General features: G+C 46.2%; 1 protein-coding gene across 1 annotated transcript in view; it reads left to right on the top strand.

The window, feature by feature from the left end:
* Nucleotides 1-3,466: 3,466 nt before the first annotated feature.
* The window catches only part of Atp8b4 (ATPase phospholipid transporting 8B4 (putative)), a 178,623-nt gene continuing 175,519 nt past the window's right edge, over nucleotides 3,467-6,570 (top strand). The window contains exon 1 of the mRNA XM_021156332.2: nucleotides 3,467-3,702. The gene's annotated coding sequence lies outside the window, so the exon portion shown is untranslated. The remainder of the gene's footprint in view (nucleotides 3,703-6,570) is intronic.

Here is a 6,570-nt window from a genome sequence, read left to right as displayed (position 1 = left end):
AAAAAAAAAAAAAAAAAAAAAAAAACCAAACCCAAAAATGGCTATTGTTATGTGTGACTTCAAAGATGTGATGTATCTGTTTCTGAATGGGATGGTGAACTGGTTTCAATACAAGAGAAGCTTATGTGGTAGGACAGGAAAATGAATTGTGTAGGAGAGGAGAGGGGATGGAGTGGGGTGGGAAGAGAGGATGGGGTTTGTGGGTAGGGAGGATGGGGTGGGGTGGGCAGAGAGGATGGGGTCTGTGGGCAGAGAGGAGGTGGTGGTGGGTCTGTGAACAGCAGTTTCTGGAGTGCAGGAAGAAAATAATAAAACTTGCTTATTCTTATTAACCCTACTTTCCCTCCTCCATCCCTTTCTTCCTTTTTTTCCCTTTCTCCTTTTGCTCTTCCCCCTTCTCCTTCTCTCCACTCTTGTTCCTGCTCTCTTTCATTTTTATTTCTCACTGAGGTCTTGCTATGAAAGCCATGCTGGGCTCAAATCTGCAGCCCTTTTATTTCAGTGTCTGTGTGCTGGGCCTGCAACATTTCCCGTCTCGCTGGCTGACCTCACCCTTTTGCTGGTGCTACTTTATATGGACAAGAGATGAGAGGCGACCTCCCGGGAACCTTGGTCTTAGAGTCTGGGGAGGCGTTTAGTTGGTTCAGGATGTAAAAGCAGGAGCTGTGGAATAGCTCATAGCACAGACACCTTCCTTCTCTTCTGATAAGCTTATGTGGCAGTCATGGAGAAGGTTCGGGAGACAGTAGAGATGACTTGTTACATAGGAATAATTAATTATGTGACAGGTGCTGGGTGATTTGTGGCTTATTTCCCTTCACTTCACAGCACATGAAATTTACATATTAAGTCAATCTTTAATTCATGTTACTCATTTGTGGTACATTTCACATCAGCTTAATGTTGACACAAATTTTGAAAAAAAGGAAAAAAAAACGTTATATTGTTCTCAGTCTTACCACCATGGTGCTGTCAAGTGATGGGCACGGCCACACAGTTTACACCTCAGTCATCCTCTTCCTGTGGTGCTAAGGCCTGTTGCTGCTTTCCTTGTCTCTTCTGGTAACTGTAATTACTGAACTTACAATATTGGCCAGTATCGGGTTTTAAAGTGGCACAGAGGCTATGCTCAACCTACTTTTCATTGTAAAGTGTTTTTCATTTTAATCCCTTTAAAGAGATTGCTTCTTTCCCTAAGTTGTTTCTGGTCTTCTGTGGTATACAAAGGACAACCATGGGTCTTTTTTCTAGGTGTCTGAGTTGTGGAATGTGTAAGAGGGAGGGATCATGTTTTTTTGTCTATCTGGCTTGCTGTAAAAGCCAGGGAGCCCAGGATGATGCTATTAAAGGACGGTGGAGTTGAAGCACTAGGGATCACAAGGGACCAGCTTGCTCTGGTTGTACAGACAAGATTAAGCATGCTTGGTTCCAGCGCTTAACTGGCAACTATGATGCAACTTCTGGGAACATTCTCCAGTGACTTCAAGCATGTTAGAGAGGAACGATACCCCTCTTAAAAACAAAACAAAACAGAACACTAGGTTTGAAGACACTGCACATTTCACAACCAGAACCTGGAGGAGTTAAGCTGGAGCCGACTTGGAAGCCTCCTCCCCGAGGACCAGCTCTTGTATCTAAAGATGCTGCGCAGGCTGCCAAGGGAGAGAAGCAATTAAAAGTCCCACCTGACTTATAAAGCCTAGGGGCCACAACAGTGACCAGCATGGCAGAAAGAGCCAGTGGTGCAATAGTGACCCTTACATCTTGGGCATAAACAATAGCAATCTAATTGGACTTAAGAACCTCAGTAGGAGGTAATTCAGCCTGGTACTGGAAACCAGTGTAAACCTGTGGCTAGTGAGGCCACGGACCCCAGAGGAGAACCTGCTGCTACCATTTTCCCAAAGCAGCACCATTCCTAAGTGCATTCTAAAGCTTTAACCTTACACCCACAGATAAGTGTAGCTTCCATCTCCCATCAAAACACTTCTTTTTGCAGTAGATGGACATCATCACAGAAATCCACAGCTGGTCAAAATGCAGAGAACTGAATGTGGGGTGCCCGACCTCACTTGAGACATCTATAGTACAACCATCACACCTAAGACTCAGGGAACATCTCAGAAGAGGGGATGAAAAAATCGCTAGAGCTGGAGGACCAGGACATATATATGCTGCGAGGCTGTGTCATTTATACACGACAGGGGAGCTGTACCCACGAAATCTCGACAGTATGGCTGCCAAACAAGACCCACACAACAACAACAGCAGCTGACATGTCAGTGTGGAGGGGAAAAAAAATCTCACCGTACCCTGCCCCTAGATAAAGAGCTACAGACAATTAATGGCTGATGAGAGATGAAGACTCTATCTGCTCTAGGGACCAGCTCCCTGATAGCTTATCTAATCCCAGGTGGTCGTTCCTAAACACAAACACATATGAGCAACACTGAATAGACTCAGCAGGTTGTATTTAAACACACACACCACACACACCAATGATAATCAATAATAATTAAGGAAGAAGAGATCACGAACTTGAGAAGGAGTGGGGACGGGCGTAGGAGGAGCTGAAGAGGGAGGAAGGGGCCCGGTGAAATGATGTAATACAGTAACCACGTACGCAAGTCACAGAAATATGTGCAGAAAAGAGAGCCGCAAACTACCAGGTATGCTGGCACACACACTTTTAATCCCTGCACCCAGGAAGCAGAGGCAGGTGGATCTCTGGGAGCTGGAGGTCAGCCTGGTTTATATAGCAAGTTCCAGGCTAGCTAGGGCTATATGGTGGTGGTGGTGGGGAAAGCATCACAAACTGAAATCTTTTGTTTTCATTTAATCCCACTCAATGAACCGGAATCCTTCAAAAAGTGATCCCAAACTGAAAAATTAAAAATCTACTTCCCATGAAATCGACGAAAGGGTTAACCCTGGTGTCCTTTGCTTTGACATCAAGTAAGGATGTTGGGAAAGAAGTGTTGCATTGAGCACTAAATGCTGCTTGTGCTTGCTTAGCTTTCATTCCTGAGAGAGCCCAGTTCCATCTGTGATGTCTCCCCATTGCCGATTCTTTAATCTCTGGGAAAACAGGTGGCAACTCCAAAGATGCTGGCTTATCCTCCTCAGTCCAGGGCAGCTAGAAGGTTGGCAAGTAGGTGCTGTAGCCAGCTGGCTTTTCTTGTGTTGATCACCTCTACCTTGATTTCCACACAAGAAGCCATCCTCCGGGAACAGTCTCTTGGGAGTCCCCTTTTGTTCAGCCTGGCTGTGGTAGCAGGTTACAGTAGGAGGAGATGCTCCTCAGGGCTCTCAGACTCTTTCCAAGGAGTGCCTGCCCCTCCTTCGGCTGGGGAAGCTGCTTTCTTGATGTGACAGCATCCTTTCCTGAGGACTGTTGATTCTGGTTGCCACCCAGCAACTTCCGGTTGTGGTAAGTGGTCAAGGGTATGTATGCGTTCGTGTGTATGTGTATGTGTGTGAGCGCGCGCACCAGCGTTTTGCTTTTTTTTTTTTTTTTTTTTCTGGGAGTAGAACTTTTCTAGGATGGCCCCCTAGAGAGTCATTTTGTTTTTTTGTAGTTACTGGAGCTTCCAGTCCAGCGCTGCTTTTGCGTGGGTGTGCTTACCCAGTGGATACTTGTTCGGTCTAGCTGCATTGCTGGGAAACCCCCTTTCTCAGGGAGAAAGTTAGATCCAGGTTGAGGTGAGTTGGTGGGGACCATTCCCTGGCTAAGGAGACAGACCATGTGGTGTTTGCTCGGGACTTACTGACATTTTCTTTCTTTCAAATTCCTCTTTTGGTTTGCCGTTTCTATCTGTATGGTTGGGCTTTCGTAAATATGTATTGTTTGCTTTGTCCTAAAAATAATTTTGGGGGAAATCAGTTGGGGATAGGAGATAGGACATTTTCTTTTCATTGTGCTTGAGATTCAGGTTTTTATTCTGTGAATCTCACCTCTCAAGTGCTGGATGGGAGCCGAGCAAAGGGCACCTTGGTTTTAGAGTGTTGGGTAGCAGGTTTCTTCTGCACAGCCCGGGGTCTCCTTTATTCTGTGGTTAATTCATGCTTCAGATGTACGGTTCGCACTGGCCTGTGTTTCTGAGGCTCGAGGGATAGATTTTCAGTGCTAAGGTTTGTTTGAGGAGAAAATTTGATCCTTCGGCTGTTTTTTTACAAAGACATGAGAGAGTTTTAGGTCTCAGGTTAATGACAAGCTGCTTGAGGAAGAAACTGGTGAGAAATGCTATTTGGGGATTGAAATGTTTTGAGAAAAGGATGAGGAAATAGAGAGATTCGTGTGGGGTACACATGCCTACGCCTACAGACTGGCCCTTCTCTCTGATGTGGCTACATGCAAACTGGAGATGAAAACTCAGGGAGATTTTGCTTGGGCTTATTTATTAATGCATTTCGTATTGTTTGATATTGTATAAATGAATCTTTAAAAATAGACCAAGTGATATTTTATAACCTTTGGGAGATTGTGTGTGAGTGTGTGCTTGTACACAGGAGTGTTTTGTTCATGCACAATCAAACACGGTTTCATTAGTAGACAATACTTCAAATAAAACATCTTTTTCTTTTAACCTCCCTCCCCACCCTCCACTCTTGAGACAGAATCTTACTGTGTAGCCTCAGGTGGCCTGGAACTTGCTGTGGACCAAGCTGGCCTTGAACTCACAGAAATTCACCTGCCCTGCCCTGTGCTTAGGCCACCCTCCCTCCCTCCTCCTCTTCTTCCTCCCTCTCCCCCTCCCTCCTCCTCTTCTTCCTCCCTCTCCCCCTCCCTCCCTCTCTCCTTCCCTCCCACTCTCCCTCCCTCCCCTTTCTCCTCTAGTCTCAGCTTCTGAAATCAAATGTAGCTTCCAGACACTGCAGTGTAACACTTTGCTTCTGTTTAAGGGTGTCTCCTGGAAGGCTAGCAGAGAGAACAGCAGCTTCTTAGTTGTGGTAAATATTTTACATGTCGGTAAATACATTTGTAAGTGAGTATTAGACGTTCTGAGGACTCTGCTCTTCCAGAAACACGTTTCTTCCTTACTCTGGGCCCCTTCCCTTTTCCCCCGCTTTACTCTCTAGACTGCGGTTTCCTGAGGTCTCTCCTGTACTGCGCCCTTCCTGAACTGGTCTTTGAAGGGTGAATCCTCCCTTCGCTCTGTCATTGCTCTTGGACCGACTCATTCTCCTCAGCTCCTGGTCTTTCTTTCCTCTGGTTCTTCCTCAGTGAGGCCATTCACCCCTGGGGCTTTGGCTCTCGCTCATACTCATACGCCTACCGTTCCACGCCTACACATTTGTCCATTCTATTTGGCTTTGAAGATGGAGGAGAGGCTAATGTAATCAGATTGGATTTATCACCGTCCTTTTCTGTTTCTGGTTCTGCCATTCCATGTCCTCCTCTTCCTTGACTGCTGCCATCATAGTCAATGCCATCTCCATCCCCTTTGTGTTCAGGGGCCTAGTCGTCACCTGGGCCCTGTTGGTTCTGACCCCAACATAAGGATTACACAGATGACAGTGGTGAGTTAGCCACAGAGACACGGCATGTAACTCTGCTTTATGAGTGCCATTGTCCTCAAGACTCTTTCTGTGTGCCCTGTGCCGTGGCAGTAATCTTTCAAGCACTTGGGCATGGGCTGGACAGGTGAAGACGCAGGCTCACTTTCCAGCACCCACAGGACAGTTTACAACCGTCTGACATTCCAGTTCCAGGGACTCTCATTCCCTTTTCTGGCCTCCATAGATATCAGGCAGGAACGAGTGTACATGCATACATGCATGGAAATACTCACACACAAAATTAAAAAAAATACTAAAAAGGAATAAAAATGTAGACAGCAGACTGGCACAGGGAGACTTAGAGAACAGTGACAGTGGGCAAAGTGAGCAGGGTTTAAAAAGTCTGTTCATGTAGATCTTCCCTGTCTCTCTTACTGGCAGGGTTAACCTCAGATTCTTGACCATGCAATACTGTATCATTTCATCTATAAATTGGGGACAATAATGGCTCCTTCTTTAGAGTTCTGGTGAAGATTGAATGAGATAACACAAGCTGAGGGCTCAGTCTTGGATCCAGTGTGTGTGTGTGTGTGTGTGTGTGTGTGATATCACTCTGCGGCCTGCTTATATTATATTAAGCATCAGCCATTACCAAACCGTAAGATGGTAAATCCTCTCTCCCTCCTGTTGTTCACCTCCTGCCAGTGTTCTCTCCCCGCCCACCAGCTTCTGCTTCCCTTTCCTTCCTCTCCTGTCCTGTCCTGTCTTGCTGCCTTTCTCTGCACAGCTTTCCTGCTTCTCCTCTCTCTTCCACATAAGCCTCCCTGCCTCTGTCATCTTCCTTCCCCTTATTGGTTCCCTATTTGGAGTTCGTCTCCCCACATTTGATCCTGCTAACCCCTAAGCCCCGTTTTCCTTCCTCCATTTTTGAACTCGGCCTGTCAGCACGGGCTGGTCAGGAGAGACAAGGATGGATTCCTTTAGAAGCTCACAGACCGGGGAAAGAAGAGGTGGACACACAGAAGGATCTTGGGAATAGTGAATACAGAGATGGTGGAGATGAAAATAGAG

Source organism: Mus caroli, chromosome 2, assembly GCF_900094665.2.
Source record: "Mus caroli chromosome 2, CAROLI_EIJ_v1.1, whole genome shotgun sequence".
Classification (NCBI taxonomy): domain Eukaryota; kingdom Metazoa; phylum Chordata; class Mammalia; order Rodentia; family Muridae; genus Mus; species Mus caroli.
Note: the sequence above shows the minus strand (reverse complement) of the source record. Positions and strands in the feature narration are given on the sequence as shown.